Here is a 17783-nt window from a genome sequence, read left to right as displayed (position 1 = left end):
AGACTGCTGCGGTCTCATTCAGCAAAAAGGAACTCATTCTACTCTCCCCACACCTCCCCACTGGATCCATATTGCCTAGTGTAGGGGTGTGCAACCTGTGGCTCTGGAGCAGCATGCAGCTCCTTCGGCCCTCTACTGTGGCTCCCTGTTGGCTAATCCCACCACTGGCTGGCCCCATTCTTCCCCTCCCTGTCTCTTCTCACCTGGCCTGAGAAGATAATGATGATGGCAGAGGGTGGAAATAACTCCATATTCCACAGCAGGGAGTGACTGGGTGGGAGTGAGTGATGCTGAATTGGCCACGCCCACCCAGTCACGCTGGTTGTTAAATTATTGGCTCCTGGTATTTTCTGTGGGAAATGGATCCAAATGGCTCTTTGAGTGTTTTAAGGTTGCAGACCCTTGGCCTAATGTTTGGGGAAGATCTCTTATCTAACTTGTATAAAGAGAAAAGAAGCAAACATTAATTCCTCGTGCTCTAGGCAAAGTTTTGAGGCTGCTATGACCATAGCATGGACAACTGATGTCTATCATACAGCCATGACATTAAGGATAGGTTGAAAGCCTAGCCCTAGATTGAAGTTATATATGAATGAAGATCGATTATTGCCTGTGAGGTGGGGTAGTTGGATAAGGGGGATTATAGTGTGGTTCATTGGGAAGATGCTAGGCTGGGTATTGTTGCTTTATTATATGAAGGAACATCATTTTTTTTTTTTTCTAAAGACAATATCTCTTGTAATATTAGCCTGCAATATTGCTATGATGGTTCAAATTTAGTGCCTTCCACTAAGAATAAATGGATACAAATTTAGTGCCTTCCACTAAGAATAAATGGCAACTGAAGAACTCTCTTTTTGAGGGAAATGGGCAGTCTTGAATCATGATAAGTAAGTAAATAAGTAAGTAAGTAATTCTGAGATTTTTGGTCATTTGCATATGTCAGTCATGTGCTTATCTTCCATTGTATTTGTGATGCAAAGATTTAAATGCAGCAAGAAGGAATAACAAATGTTTACTGGTGTTTCAGAACCAAACTATTGTTTCAGAACTACTCTATTGAGTAGGAAAATGAGCATTTAATCTTCCAAGCGTACCCACTTATTTTTGGAGTTATAAATAACAACATCATTTGGAAAGATATTGGATCAGTTTCTTAGCAATCAAAGATGGCTGTAAACAAATCGTTGATTCTCAGAATGGAAGGACAAAACAGTGAAGGTAATTGGATTCTACTGTCCTGTTTTCTGAAGTTGCTTCTCCAGCTTTCCTTTTTCCCTCTAGTATTTAAGTCTCCATCATCAAGCTTCATCATACTTGCAGAATTTCAAATGGAGCAAAGATCAATTGACTAATGTGCCTTAAAATGTACCTGAGACAGGATTTTTAAAAAAACAAACAAACAGAAAAACACTTTGTTACAATGTTTTTCATGTAGAATAATTTTATATTACTAATTCTGAGTCCTGTAGTATAACCATTAATGTTAATCTGGGAGGAAATTTAGTTCCTCTTGAGTTCAAACCATAGCTCAGCCATTCAGTGTTGTTGTGCAGATTAAAATGATGTTTGCATGGGAAGGATGGAATAAAAAGTAATGTTAATAATCTGAAATGGGAATTTCTTCCTAGGCACCACATGTTGGTGAGTTGTTATTATAATATTATTATTAAAATTGCAATTGCAACAATAAAAAGTAACACAAACAAAAAATAAAAGGTGCAGAAAAGATAAAAAGGAAAACAATAGAAAAAATAGAAAAGAAAGAAAAATCAAAAGTGTAGAAAAGAAAAAAAGAAATATATAAAGAAATGACTTCTCCCTTGATCATCAAACAAACAGAAACAATTTTAGTAAGTTATCATCTTAAAATATACAAATGGTCTCCTTTTCCCATATCCCATCTCTCATTAGTTCTGATGTCAGCAAATGTTCATTAAGATTACCAGAGATAACAACAGATCTATTTTAACCTTAATCAGATAAGCCAACTTTATATTCTTTCCTTTTACTTCTTCCAATCTTGATATTAGTCTCTCAAAAATAATTTTCTAGAATTTGATTTCTTTTCATTTTTTTTGTCCCATCTCATAAAATTCTTCAAAGCTTTAAGTAAGTAAGCTTTGATAAATCCAATTTAGGAAAATTATCCAGGTTATATTCTTCTTTTATGTTATTTCTATATCCTTTTTAATTATTAAAACATCAATCAATTCCCTTTGAATGTACAGTATAACATCTTTTTCTATGTTTTCTTCTAGACTGTTATTTTAAAATCCACTTTCAAATCAGTCTAAATCTTCTCAGGTAAAATATGTTCCTCTTCCTTAATATCTTTTAAATACAACGTATCAATAGAGACAGACACTCTTAAAATTAACTTCTGGGTCCATTATTTAAACATATTCTTCAACATGCTTAAGGTTGAAATATTTTTCTTCATTCTGTATTTGTAAGTTAACTTTGTTTTTCTTCTTTAATTGTAACCTTTAAGTCCTTCTAGTTCCCTCTAGTGTTCAATTTTTAAAGTCTTCTTAAGAATTCAAAACAAAAGCATTTTCCCATGGGGAGGATTCTTTATAGTCAATTCCAAAATCTTATTTCAAATTTATTATGGACCCATAGTCCATTACTAAACTTTCTGGACCAACATTTTAAATCACAAGTGCTTAGAAAAGGAAATATATGAACTCAGGGGGCTTTCAAAGAACCCAACTATGGTTTGAGCACAATTGCTGTTTCCCCATCTCCCAGTACTCTAAATCCATTGGAAACTGCTGCATTGCTTCTAGCAGAGCCTTAATCAGTTTTCCATTTCTTCCCTGAAGGTCAGTCTTTTTTTTTTTTTTTTCCCAAAGGCCCTTGTTACAGAAAACTAATTGCAGGCAAGGGCATCATTCATCACTGTTCACATACCTTTTAAATATATTTGGAAAGATATCTGTAATACACACTACCAACATCAAATAGTGGTTGTAGCTTTGGGCCTTGACATAAGAAATATATGTTTACCTTCATCACTGGATGACTTTGCTGAAGACACTTTCTTTCCATCCAAATTCCCTCAGAGAATAATACGGATAAAAGTAACAGAGATCACGCATGCCATCTAGAGCTCCAAAGGAAAGAACATGATGTAAATATAAGAAGTATTTTTTGTTGAATTTGAAAGGCTTAGAAAGCAATAAATGAAATACCTTTATTTAAATTAGTATTTCTTAAACTTGGCCACTCTAAGATGTGGAATTCAGCTCTTCGGGAATGACTCCATACACCAACTTTGAGAAACACCAATTTGTCACCTACGTGTGGGTTCAGTGTCCACATGTAACACACATGTTACATATGCACATGCTGCAACCCCACTTTTATTGATGGGTTGTCTGGCCAGCAGCCAGCATTTGAACTACAATCCACATTTAAGAAGGAAATTTGTCCTTTGTCCCTCAGGCAGGAGAGATGGTGTTGCCATGTAGGCCTGGGTTAAAAAAAAAGTGTTCTTTTAAGAACGTGAAGAGAAATGGAGTAACACATTGCTGTGCCTGAAATGGGAAAGGGTACCATGCCCTCATAGCTCAGACTGATGGCTGGAGTTTTCCTCAAGAAGCCTAAGAAGATCCAGGAGAATAAGAAGAAAATATTTGCTTTGAAAGGGCTTTGTTTAGGAAGTAATCATGTTTAGCCAGGACAGTGAACATTTTAATCTTTGTGTGTGTGTGTACATGTGCTAGTTATATCTTACTGTCCCTTGAGTTTTTGTTTTTTCTCTGCACAGTTAAGAGTATTCTGAGTAATGTTTGGATACGGCAAAGATTTTTTTTGGCATTTATTAAATTCTTGTGCTCTAGAATTTAATTTGGAAGCAGAGATCCTGCCTAGCTCATTAATTATAGAGGGCACGCATCATATTATGGTTTGCCAAAACTACTGCATTTACCATTGCATATCAAATTTCATATATCTTATATTTCAATCTTGTTTTTTTTCCAAAGTTTAATTTTGTTTATATCCATTCATTTAACTCCTTTCATGTAGACTTTCATTTGTCCAAAGGACAGGACAAAGTACGGGAGCCTTATCTATGTTAGTTGAAGGACCACCTGAAAGGTAGTTGGTCACAGGAGTAATCACCAACAATTAAACCAAGGTGGGAAGCAAGTCAAGATGCATTGATCCAGACTGTTCAGAGTATTGCAGCATAAATTCAGCACCAGAAAATTAAATACAGATGGCTGAGGCTTCATTTAACTTCTTTATAAACATATAAAGTAAATTTTACAATACCAGTTATAGATTCCTCCAACATGGAGCAAACTCAAACAGAAGTAGACATGTTACAGATTCAGAGCAGAACAGCAACTCGGGAGCTCAGAAACATACCGTATTTGCCGGCGTATAAGACGACTTTTTGCCCTGAAAAACATGCCTCCAAGTGGGGGGTGCGTCTTATACAGTATATAACAAAGGTCGTCTTATACGCCGGCAAATACGTTGTTGTCACTCGGGTGCAAGAAGCGACGGGAGGCGGAGCTCCGCAACTTGCGAAGCCCCTTCAAGCCCAGCCGGAGTCTCTCTTCCTCCTCCTCCCCCACCCACCACCCACCCACTCCGCTCGTGCGGCCGGACAGGCGGAGGAGCGGAATGACATCCTTTGCTTTCTCCCAAGCGGGGTTTATTATCCCTCCTGTAGAAGCACCACACCAAAGGAAAACGAGGAAAAAGCCAGGGAAGAAGATTTCCCCCCCCCCTCCCCCCCCCCCTCTCTCTGAAATAATTAATGAATCAGTGGGGCCCCTTGAGAAAAGTTGGGAGGTGAAGATGAAACACTCGACTGTTTTTCAGTTTTTTTTTTTTTTTTTTTCCCTGAAAAAGGATCGCCACGGGCCAAGAAAGGGGGGTGCCACCGAGAAGCGGCTGCTCTCAGCATTTGGTGGCTTTGGTTGGGGAAAGCGGGGTGTCCAAGAATTACCAGATCCCTGTTCACTCCGTTTCCGCGTGTGGATGCTTTCCTAAGCCCAAGGGGGGTCGTCTGCCCTATGAGAAGGGGCCCCGTTGTACATCAGTTTCACTTTAGTTCAGAAGGCAAGCAAGCAAATTAGTTTCTCTTTCACTTTACAGCTGAGCACAGAACAGAGATAAACCAATCCCAGATTCTCTCTTTAAGTTTCAGCCCTCAATTCTGCTCTCATTGGCTGATCTTGTTACTAAGCTCTATTCCAGTTCATGAATATACTCTGATACAGACAAACTCCATGAGAGGAGGTTTGTACCCTCCAGCCTCTTATTCTGTAGGCTCATCCTTTCACTGCAAGGTGAACTTTAGCATATCCCACTGTAACTCTTGGTCCTTCATATGGTCAAAACAAAATACATCTAGGTAAGGAAGTATCCTTGTCTAAACAGATCAATAGCTCGTGGTAGTGTTTCAGTTATTAGTTTTGACACTCTACATTAATATGGAAGCCATTGGCTGACTGATAGGGTTAGCAGAATGAGGAAGAAGTTTGTTTCTTGTAAGCACATGACTCTCTTGAATTGACCAATGAAACAGCTTGCCCCCGGAAGTTGTGGGAGCGCCATCACTTGAGACTTTCAAGAAGAGATTGGACTGCCATTTGTCAGAAATGGTGTAGGATCTCCCGCTTGGGCGGGGAATTGGACTAGATGACCTATAAGGTCCCTTCCAACTCTGATTATCTGTTATCTGTTATTATCTGTTATCTGTTATCTCAGAAGGTTGCCAAGTTTTGCTTGGTGGTAACTATCGTAAGGAAGACCTGGATCTAGTGCCAGAATTAGCGGGTTTTTTAAATCAGTGCTGTTACATAAAGTACTCAGTTTTAATTGTATTCTGTGTTATGGGTATTTGTATAATGACTTTGGCTTTCAACCATAAACAAAGATGCTGCCTTTGGAAAGAATATGGTAAATGAAGAAGATTATGAATTACCCAATTCATCTCTTTAATATTGAAATAGTCATGAAGGCCTCCATATCTTTTTTTTCATGGTCTTTCCTGCCTATGCTAACTTTATATGGCTAATCTAGGTCAATAAAGCTTAAATGAACGGATCCTTTCAAACTGGATCTCTGAATTAAAGCAGGCGCTGCTTCAAAGCAACAAATTCAATCAGGTGGCTCAGAAATGCTTTGAGGATTCAGTGCTATTGTGTTGTTTCTTGCTAGATTTTGATAGACAGGATACTGTGTTGCATCCCTGGTACCCAGATGGAGAAGGCTAGGAGCAAGCTGAGTGGTATAATATGCCTTGCATCATTCACTTGAGTAGCTGGCCAATAAGCTTTATCACTTGATTGAGTTCCTGCCTATCAGAATCCCTCCCCCCCCCCAGTTTCTCTCTTCTCCCTTATCTTTTTTCATTCCACCTACTAGGATTTTCTTTCTCTGCATTTTATTCAGCCTGGAGTGGTGGGGGGAGAGGACAAAGAAGAATTATAATCCTCTGTAGCTTTTACCTTCTTGGTTTTGTCTTATGTGCGATCATATCTTTTTCCAAGTCTACATCTTATTAAAATCCTGTCTCACTCTGACCTAATCTCCAGGTTTTGCTTATGGCTCTCTAATCACAGTTCCTTCCTTTTAATTAGTCTTTCTTTTAGTTCTTCCCACTCCACCCCAGCAAAAGTCTTCTTGTCTGCTGTATACAGTGTCTATCTCTATTGAGTGACTGTATCTGAGAAGGGATTTAAGGTTTGACTATCATAGATAGATGATAGATAGATAGATAGATAGATAGATAGATAGATAGATAGATAGATAGATAGATAGAAAGACAGACAACTTTATTGTCATTTTTTTTACTGCAAGCACACCGGCCCACATTAAAAATGAAAATTTTAATTTTAATGCCTCCTCTCAAGAGAAAGCATATATCTACCCAAATATATACATATACATATGCAATATACATACATAAATATATATCTGCAACACACCCACACCCATTTTGAATACATAATGAAAAGAGGAAACTTGAGAGTTCACAAGGTTGATACTATATGCAAGGGTCTTCAAACTTGGCAAGTTTAAGACTTGTGGAGTTCAACTCCCAGAATTCCTGAGCTAACATGACTGGAGGAGGAATTCTGGGAGTTGAACTCCACAAGTCTTAGAGCTGTCAAGTTTGAAGACCCCTGCTATATGGAACAAAAATGTGATTGAATCTAGATACTCTGCTTTGGATACCACGAAGCCGCCTCCCTGAAGGTAACAAGGAAAACAGGTCGTGAAGAGGATGTGTTGTGTCTCAAACAATCCTGTGGATCCTGCTCAACCGTCGCTTATATGCCATGTCCTGGATAGAAGGTAGTGAATTACCAATGATCTTTTCTACCATCCTCACCATTCTCTGCATCACGTTCCTGTCTGAAGCAGTAATGCTTCCAGACCAGACAGTAACGCAACATAACAAGATAATTTAATATACCATGTATATAAGGAGCTTGTATGGCAACGGTATTCCAAGGCAAAGAAAATGAGTGCCATCCTTGCTGTGTTATATGCTGTTGCTATGTTTTTTTTTATGCTTATAAGTTCTTATTTGGATTGCTTTGCATCTGCTCAGTGCAAGTAAGCCCACTCCAGTCAGCAGTGTCTACAGCACTGACTGAATGATGCATGTAATCGTGTCTTCATGCGCATTTCACTATTATTATTAGCATTCTGAGTTCTTGTACAAAGATGTAAGTCACAGCATTTACATGACATCATGGACAGAGTGTTCCCCTGCTCCCTCTTGCAAAGGGTAAGATTTGGAACAGATCTCTTGTAATTTTCACCTTTGTTCTAGACCACACAATTTGTTTTAGACATCAAACCAACTCCCAATCTTCAAAATTTATTAACTGGGGAAAGTGGTCTTCTTGCCCATGGAAGCTCATTGCTGGGCATATGACAGGTGAGGAGATTGACTCTGGATTTGTGAATTAATTCCTTTGCTTGGACAGTCTTGATTTTCATTTTGAAAAATAGTTTGTTTAGTTTGTTTGTATAGAACCCTCCTACTCCCTTATTGGGTTCAAAACATTTGGATGGGTATGAGGGAAATTATGCTGGGAAAGTTCCAATCTAAAGAAGTTTAAAGTTGCATCAGGTTGTTTTTGTTTGCCAGTCTTCCTTTATCTCCATTTCTCATGAAAAAGTCCATATTTAGTTAAGTGGGTTTTTTTTTGTGTGTGTGTGTGCTTGACACAAGGTTTCTCTTGTCTCTCACCAAACTTAAAACCATAGACATAAATGAAACTTATGTTTGTGGATAGCCCTGCTTGGGATTTTTCCTTTGTAATAGCTTTCCAATTCAAATTCCAGATTTTTTCTTTCTTGCTGTGACAGTCTGTGAAACAGCTTGCTAGCTGCATTTAACTAGCAGCTCATGTCACTTTAGTTTGAGAGTGGGAGAAGTTGATTTTTTTGGTGCCATCCCTCTCATCCCAAACCAAGTTCACTGGCAAAAGCTTCCATGTTTCTCTTTCTGTTATTTGGCACATTTTTCAATCATAAGACACATCTGCAATGTCGGCCGTTTTCAGATAAATAGATTTATTCATCTCCAAACCATAAAAAGTTCCCTTACACAAAATTCCCAGTACCAATTCAACAGAAATGTGACAGAATAGCCATAAAATGAGCAGACGTGCATATCATTCTGTCAAAAATTTATAAAAGTTAATTATTTCATCCACACTTAAAGGAGGATATTACCCAGCTGCATATTTATATTTCAGAAGATCCTCAGCTTTATTCTCTTAGATTGGCTTCCAAATTTTATCTAACTCTTTTAAGAAATAAAAACCATAGAAATAAATTAATTGAAAGCACAGTTTTTGTGGGTTTCTCATGACAAAGGGAAGTTCAGAAGGGAATTACCTTTTTTGTAGCAATGAATATAAAAATATTTTGCATTATGATGTAAATTCAGACAATAATACCAAAATCAAAAGTTGTATGCCCTGTATGTAGAAAAATAAGGATTCAGCTTACACAATATATTGTCATATATAAAATAGTTTATGCACAGCAAATTTGTGAGGCATTTCAAAGTATGGGGAACAATTTTATAATAATTATTTCTAGCAATAGCCATTGAAGAAGAGCAAATACAAAAGCCATGAATAGCCAGATAAGAGGAATAAACACCTTGAAATGCAGAGGTGGGGTGTTTGAATTCAGATGCCTTTGAGTTAATGTTTCCAGGCCCTTCCTAGAAAGTTAAGGTATTCACACTATCTCTGTAGAGAAGTGAGGAGAGTGGAATGAAAAGGAAAGAGTCCAAGTAACCTGCAGGCAATCCTTGATTTACAATCACAATTGGGACTGGAACTTGATAATGTGGTTGTTAAATGAGTCATTCTCAATTTTACAGTCTTTTTTGCCGTAGTCGTTAAGAAAATCATCATGGTCATTAAACAAATAATGCAGTAGTTAAGCCAATCTGGTTTCCCCCATTGACTCTGGAATCAGAAGCCCCCTGGGAAAATTGCAAAGGGCAACCATGTGATCTTGGAGTGCGCCAACTCTTGTAAATACATGCCGGTTTCCAAGAGCCTGGATTTTGCTCACCGTGGGGAAGCTACAGTTGTACTATAAGTCGCTTTTGTCAGCATTGTCCTAACTTTGAACAATTGTTCAGTGGATGTAGGTTGAGGACTACATACATATTGTTTTTGGCCCTTGCGTGAAAAAAAATACAGAAGTATGAGAATTACCTCTCCATCCCACTCCCCTGTTAGGCCCAAATGCACAGAGCGTAAATAAGGTTTGGAAAATTTCTTCAAATTCCACTATAAAGGACAGAGTAATCCTCATTTACCTCTAGTTGGTTCTACAGAGGTGGGATCTCCTGAAGAGAGACTAATCCTTATTTTGCTAAGAAATAATTCAGTTCAAATTTGTGAAGATAATGGCAGTTCTCTAAGAGTACTGGTGCAAGATCATACCAACTGTAGGGAAAAGCATACACACAAAAGGTTTGTGGAAAAAAGCAGAAAACAGAAGGATGTGTAGTCATCTTGACAAGTCTCCTGTTTATTTATTAAATCTCCCTTGGATTGTTAGGGAAAAAACCCCCAACCAATCTAAAAGAAAGCTACAATCTGTCATGAGCTAGGGTGGCAAACAGTTAATTACACAAGTTTTGGTCTGAAAATCCCAAACTAGTATTTCTAATAGAAAATCCATTTTAATTTTTGAAGTGTCAGTCTACAAATAATAAAATTAGGTTTCCTGTCTCACACCAAAGCACAGATTCAACAGATTGTGATTCAGTTACTAGAATAGATTTGTTTAATTGTCTTAGTCAGAATGCCATGGCAACTACAATAAAAAACAAAAACACAAGACCCCATCTAACTAAATAAAGAGTGTAACACAATGCAAGATATTGACCAATAATGCAGCTATGAATTAACAAGCACTAAATTCAAATCTTCATAAGCAGGTATAATTTTTGTCCAAAATTCTGTTAGAGTTGGGCAACATACCTATCAAAACTTACCATACAATATCAGGATCTGATCTATCAAGAAAATGATTTATAGTGGAAAGTGCATTCCAAAAAATGCACTTCATAATAGTAAATTAAGCTATTCATCTTCTCTCATTGAATCTGGCAGGCAGGAAAGAATGATAATGCAGTGCCAGACTGGTGATGCAGCTGGATTTGCAGATATATTGCAGAGAGTAGGCTAAGAAATGATTGCTTATCTGATGCCTCTTTGATTATACAGTACAATTGGGATGAACTGAAGGAGTTCCAATAACCTATACCAGACATTTCATTACCCATCTAGGTAACATCATCTGTGTAATAGTATCAGTGCTAGGAGATTAGCACTGATAATCTTACCTAGCTGTGTAATGAAATGCCTGCAAGAAAACAACCAAATCGGTAAGCACGAAGGACCCCACAGTTCAACCCTGTGACTTTTTAGTCCTATGAGATGTTTTTCTGAAATCTGATGGGCTAATTGTGTTTAAGTAGCCGTGAGACCATAATATTTGACCAACTAATGTAGAGCTCCAGGGAAAACAATGGTACATAATCTTTCTTATACAAACCTTGTAGCATTAAGCATTGGTGGTGAACAATCACTATGAATTATAGCCTCCGTTTGTCTGTTGAGACTGTTAAGACTCAGAGCACAACTTGTACGCTCCAAAAGTTTACATGTTGGATAGACCACTTAAACAAATGTTGCCCTGCCCAAGAGAAGCTAGGTGTTAATCATGCTTACGACTAGATCAGATGTCACTTTACATTTCAGGCAAAATATTCTTGTTGGTAGAACACAGGTTTTCCCTTTCTAAATCTATTGCAATTCTCTAAAAGAGATGAAGTAGCAGGCTTGGAAAAGAGATCTTGGTGGGCAGCTGTCAAATAGACAACATCCTTGGTGTGTGTGGGGGTGTGTGGAGAGAATGAATGAGAGGGTCAACTTAATGTACAAAAGATCCTAATATCTTAATTGTGTGTTTGGAATATTAAGTGATAGCTTCAGATACATGGTGCAAATTTGGATTCAGCAACCCTATTCGGTAAAGTTAAAAGGCTATAGTATGTGTAAGCCAAGGAAGTTTTAGTTAAATTCCCAGTTTAACCCATAGTCTTGAGTTAGTTCTTGAGGCCAGCCAAGTCTTAAAAGTTATTGCTCCAATTCTTCCTTATGTTAGTGAACTTGCTTAAAGCATAGATTAAAAACATACATAAAATGTGAAAACCCAAGTCTTTTTGTCCTGCCTATTTTGAAAGATCTCTAATGACAATTCTTCGGTGGTGCATTCACACCCATCCATTTTGTGAGCTGATAAATAATATTGCTTTTATCTTCTGCTTTTAAAAAAAATGTTTTCGCTTGTCTTTCTGAGACCAATTGTAGGTTATTACGTAGAGATTGTAAATTTTGATTTTTGTAGTACTGTGACCAAAATTGAAACACTTGGTAGAAATCAAGCATGGGTCAACAGGGGAAGATGCAAGCAATGAGCTCATACTATATACTGATACACTGAGAAAAGCTATGTGTAAGAAGAGGCAGGAAGCTGATTTAGCTCCCAGTTGGACTGCATCCAGTCTAAAAAAACATTTCAACTCACAATGTTGATAGAAACCTACAGTGAACTCATGATTTATGGCTTTGGGGTTCTACCATGCTGAGAATTTTGATATTCCCAAGGGCCTGTCCATTTTCAGACACTTAGCTCAAAAGAGGAATTATCTTCTTTCTTCACAAATATTAACATTCATCAAAGGAATACACAGAAATAAATCAGGGGTATGCAACTATTTATTTATCAAGGGCCATAGTCCCTCAAGAATAATTTGATGGGGAGATGATTCAGTATCAATGAAATTTGGGGTGCTAGATATTTATTATTTTGCTACACCTTCTGAACCCTCTTATTTCTATTTCATGCTGTTGGGGGAACACAGAGATCATTATTACTGAAATGATCTTATGTATATGGATATTCTTTATGTTGTTAGAAGCCATTCTGTTTTATTTCTTACATTTTTAAGCTACTCAGAGTCATTGTGCTAGGATGGCCCCTGAAATATATAATTAAGTATAGGTCATATAATAAGGGGCTGGACTGGAGAAGACATTCAAGACAATCAAAAATTTATGAAATTCATCTAGAAATCTGCTTTTTATATGTAGCACTATCAACAATTTAAACAATCTTCTACATTAATTAAAGTTGGTAGAGCCAATGGGCCAAGTAGGCCGGTTACCATCTTTTTCTAAATTTTATTCATTTGAAATATTCTGAATGCTAAATACTGCAGTTATGGGGGAGGCATTTTACCTACAAAGAAACCTTTATAAACCACAATGATTGCTGCAAATGAATAGAGAAGCAAGATGTAAGCAGGGGGAAGAGAAATATGGACAAATCTGGCAGAAATGCCACCTCAAAAAAGACTGAAATAACATTATGGGGATTTGCAAGGAGAATAAGCACTGAAGATTTGAGGAAAGATGTGTAGAAAGTGGGTGCTAACCCACACCTCTCCTAGAAGAATGAAATATTCTAGGAAATATTAAAAAGGCAGAATATTATATTTCCCTGGATGAGAAAAGGAGAAACATGTCTTTAAAGACAAAGCAGTTTCCTGCAGGTCCCTGCCCCCACTTCAGCACCAGGGTGATGGGATTAGCCCTCTACCCATCTCACCACACGGCACCTGGGAGGGTTGCATCACCCAAAAAGATTCAAGCAAGCTTTGCATGGCCCCGTGGGAGTCTGCCAACCAATCAGGATACATTTCTTGCCACAGGAACAGGAAGCAAGTTCAAAGGCTAGAGAGGACATAAAACCCAGGGACTCTCAGCATCTCTTCCCTTTTTCACCCAGGAGCTCCTAGGCATGTGATCCAGTCCACCATTAAACCATCTTTCCAAGCAGTCACCATGTTTCCAGTGTCTTTCTCCCCACTTGGAACTGAACCCAGAAGGATATTTCTTCCAACTATTGGATCAATCTTTTTTTAAATCATTATTATTATTTTAAACAAATTTTATTCAATTTTTCACATAAAAACAAAAAGCTCTTTGTAGTGGACAACACGTTTCCAGGTCATCACTTTTACATACAAATATGACAGTAGTTATACATTCATATATGCATACTTAATTCTATTATTACCTTTTCCATTTCAAACTTTCAGAAAGGAGAGAAACAAGCAAATTAATCCTAGTCTCTTACATTAATCTCAATCAAAACATCTTTTCGTTTCATTTCAATTATTTCAAATATAATCCTTTAATATTTATTTTAAAAATAAAAGTAACAATATATGTTTGCCTAATAAAAAAAAGTTACCAATGTCTCTCCATCCTTTTAATAGTCTGTATTAGTTTATTAATTTAAGTAGTTCTTTAATCTGTCATATTTTCTTTCCATCAGACATTCTTTCTATAGATTCTAGGTTAATACAAGTTTTAACAGAGAAAAAAAAAGTATAGGTTTCCCCCCTTTTACTGCTTTGAGTGTGGCACCTCAGTGGTTAAAATATACCTTTATTCCCTCATCTTAATTCCCAATAAACCATTGTTTTTAAGTAGTTACAATAATAATCATTACATCTTTTCATTTGGATTCCACAACATATTTCCCCCCCCCTAATTTTATTTCTAATTTCAAAAGAAGTAAAAGGGAAAAAATTGACTATTCAATTTCTAGTCACTGATATTAACCTCATTTTTAGACATCTTCACATCCATTTCAATTATTACAATTTCTTCAATAAGCCTTAACTTTTCTTTTGAGAATAAAAATAAAAATATATATTCATCTAATAAGAGTTATCAATATCTATCCCTCCTTTAATAATCTATATTACCCTATTTTCTAAGTATTTTTTTAATTGCAAATATATTCGTGTTACCCCTTGTCACCCTGCAGAATCCCCTTTTTAATTCATCAACCATTATTTCTGAAAAAATGATTTTCTTTTCATCATTTTACTATTTCCCTAGTTCTTTATTTCATGCACCTGTTTCTTACTGCCTCTCCTCCCTCTCTTTTTCCCATATCTTTTCTCATTCCAGTTTATATCCCTCTCTTTCTTGATATCTTCCTTTCCCCTTTTCTGCTGGATCTTTCTACCTCTCCTAGTTTCACAGGTATTCCGCTTTTTAATTACCTTCTTAAATCTCAACTTTTTAGCCTTCCTTCTTTCCCCTAGTCTTTGTAGTGTTCTTTGTGTTAATTTTCTATTTAAGATGGCTTTTCCTTGAATCGACTCCTCCTCCTCTAAGGTTCTTTCTTTTTGTTCTTCAGTCGGCATTTCCATTTCTTCAAATGGAAGAGGAAAGTGATTCGCCTCTTTCCTGTAGTAGTTCTCTCATATTTTTAAGTTCCATTTTTAATTCACGAAGAGATATCATCATTTCACACTCTTATATTTTATAATCTTTGAAGTCCACAAAAAACACTTTCTTCTTCTTTCTTCTTCCAGTTTTCTAAAGTTCTCAGTTGTTCCAGCCCAGGGCCTATACCAAAAACGTCAATCAATCCCACAACTAGTCTTTCCTTGCTTCTTTCTTTATTCTGGTTCAGCTTTCACTTTCTAAGATTCTTACTTTGTTTCAATATTTCTTTAACATTATATCAACTCAAGTTCATACAGAAACAGGATGCTTTCCCTTTTGTTTGAGTTTAAGTTATTTGTCAGAAGATGGCACTCTCCGTTATACAAAGTCCTCACCTTTTTCCCCTATTTTTTTATTTAGGGTTTTTCGAACCTCAATATTCCAGCACAATCCAATCTCCAATTTGTAAATTTTATTATTATTATTATTATTTTTGACAATCTTAAGTCCAGCTTTTTTTATGCCTGTTTATTGCCGAAATATTTTAGTCCAATTTAATTAAGTCTTTAGTTCTGGCTTCTTCCTTTCCCGATTCGAAGCCCCGCTTAGCTGTCAAAATTATTTCCTTATTTTTTTCCCTGTCCCTTTGTATTTCCGCCACTCACTTTTCTTTTCTTAAAAGTTCAATGTTACCTTAATCCCGGGGTACTTTTTGTTTAATTGTTTTGCCCAATTGTCCCGGTTCAGATGTTGTCCACTTCTTTCTTCCCTCCTGTGCAAATCTTAATCCAGCTGAGTCCTCCTCTTCGGGGTGGCCATTTTAGACCACCGCTTCAGTCGTCTTTGGGGGGGAAAAGACCAAGCCCAGGAGGGGAGATGCAGCTCCCCTCAACCTGGCTTGCAGCTTCCCCTTACTCCACTGCCCCTCCAAGGCAGCTTCAGCTCCTAATCGCAATGATCGGGCTTTCCGATGAAAGAGCACGGACCATAGCCGGGGACAGTCATGATCTACGGTCCATCAGCAAGGAGGGCTCAACCCGGAAGTCCCTTTAATCATTATTTTTATAGCCTCATGTTGCAGTGAACACAGGCATACATTCAATTTACCAGCTACCTCGCTGAGCAGGTACAAAGATAGCCAGAGAAATCATTGAAGCCAGGGAAATGGGCCTCTTGTCAGTCAATAGGAGTGTTGATTTGCATCAGCTTATCAGGTACTTATGCCTGAGGACTTGGTTGCACAAGGAAATAACAGCCACTAGTCGGTCATCATAACACCAATCAACCAATAGGAAGCCACACCCAGCCAGGCACCACATAAATCTGATGCATAAAATAGCCCAAAGCACACATTCCAGTAGAGAGAAATTCCCTGAGCATGAGTCTGAACGTTTGAAAGTGTAAGCTTCTGGTTCCAGTGACTGATCCAAATTGGAACCTGCAATATTTTTTTAAATTTATCTCCAACATTAAAATAAAGAATAAAAAGAAAAAAGAAGACATCGAGTACAAACAAAACACCCAATGAAATAAAAAACAGTCATAAAAATGTGTGTAGAACAAATAACAAATATACCATGAACATTAACAATCAACATAAAATGTCCACTCTGATTTAATGCTGAAAATTCATCTAAAATATTTGATACATTCTCTCTTCCCTTGCATAACACATCTACAACTAGTTATTGTTTTCCCATCTATGTTTATTAAAAAAATACTATGTTACAGGAAGAAAAAGGTTACCAATGTGGAAATCAGTTGTCCAGCTATTCATTTAAAAGAAAAAATGAACAGCTAACCCCCAAAACAAAACTGGCCTTCAAAGTTCTTTTTTAATGGGAAGGAAGGCTTGGTTAAATGGTTTTCTCATTAAACACTTTAGGAGACCAACACTGGCAAATTTATAAATGAAATGCGAGATGCTGAAAAAGAAAAAAGAGGAACTTCCAACAGTGGCTGAAGTAGAAAAACTATCTTTAAAAAGCAAAAGCTAAGGTTATAAAAATGCAAGAGACCAACCCAATGAAGACTGAACATGTTTTGCAGCCACGGAACCGAAGAAGAAAAATGGAATGGGATACTACTGCAGGAGGACAAGGCTTCCTGGTTGGCTGGAGGCCTGAACAGGATTTCAGTATAAAAGCCCATTTTTCAACTTGAAGGGTTCTCCAGACCATATCCAGACTGAAGATAAAAAAAACCATGAGACAATAAAATAGGACAAGGCTAAAGAAGAAACGGAACTAAATCTAAAAAGGAAGAAATAATGCATTCTGGGAAAGAGAAGGAAACATCAGAAAAATGTTGCACTGTGAGAACACCAAAGATGGCAAGCTTTGTTCACATTATTTGGACAGTGGGACAACAGCTCTAATGTGTAAAAAGTAAAGATTCCTTTCTTAAACTTAATTTGACTTACAAAGGGCAGATCATAATGGTAAGTGAAAAACAGATAAGCTTCCAAAGGACTGAAGATGTTATAATAACATGCAATCTGAAATGAATAAGAAACAATTTATATATATACTTACTCTCCACATTTAAATTCTCGACTTGCCAAGTGTTACTCATGCGATTAGTAAAAAAAGGAGACATACGGTGGTTACTGATAGAGGTTGCTCAGTAACAAGGATGGAGAATCTGGACTTTTCAGAGTGGATTCTCCACATGAGTTGTGAATTCTCTGATAAAAGAAAATCAGATGAGTTGTAAAGCTAGCAAATGAACGTAAATAGAGAAATTGCACTGAATCTTGGCACAGGAAATTAAGCCATTTGAATCACAGAGCAAATCTAGCAAATGCAAAGGAAATAGCTCACTATGCATTTCAGAATTGCAAACTGCAAATGTTCCAGTCAGTGCCAGTTTTGTGCGTTTATATGAGAAATGTGCTCAAGAGTAACACATAGTATAAAAATGATCAGAAACATGGAAAATGTAAAAAGC

The 17783-nt window shown here is 37.1% G+C and overlaps 1 long non-coding RNA gene across 1 annotated transcript; it reads right to left on the bottom strand.

The window, feature by feature from the left end:
- Positions 1 to 843: 843 nt before the first annotated feature.
- LOC148132890 (uncharacterized) lies at positions 844 to 17767 on the bottom strand. Its single transcript, XR_015746964.1, has 3 exons — positions 17369 to 17767; positions 3013 to 3115; positions 844 to 1360 (listed from the first exon to the last, which is right to left on the bottom strand). It is a non-coding gene; the product is annotated as an uncharacterized LOC148132890 (long non-coding RNA).
- Positions 17768 to 17783: the final 16 nt, after the last annotated feature.

This window comes from Notechis scutatus, chromosome 1 (assembly GCF_049901735.1).
Source record: "Notechis scutatus isolate UNSWTSFEM ecotype Mainland chromosome 1, rNotScu1.2, whole genome shotgun sequence".
In the NCBI taxonomy this organism is placed as follows: Eukaryota; Metazoa; Chordata; class Lepidosauria; order Squamata; family Elapidae; genus Notechis; species Notechis scutatus.
This window is presented reverse-complemented; position numbering and strand designations above follow the sequence as displayed.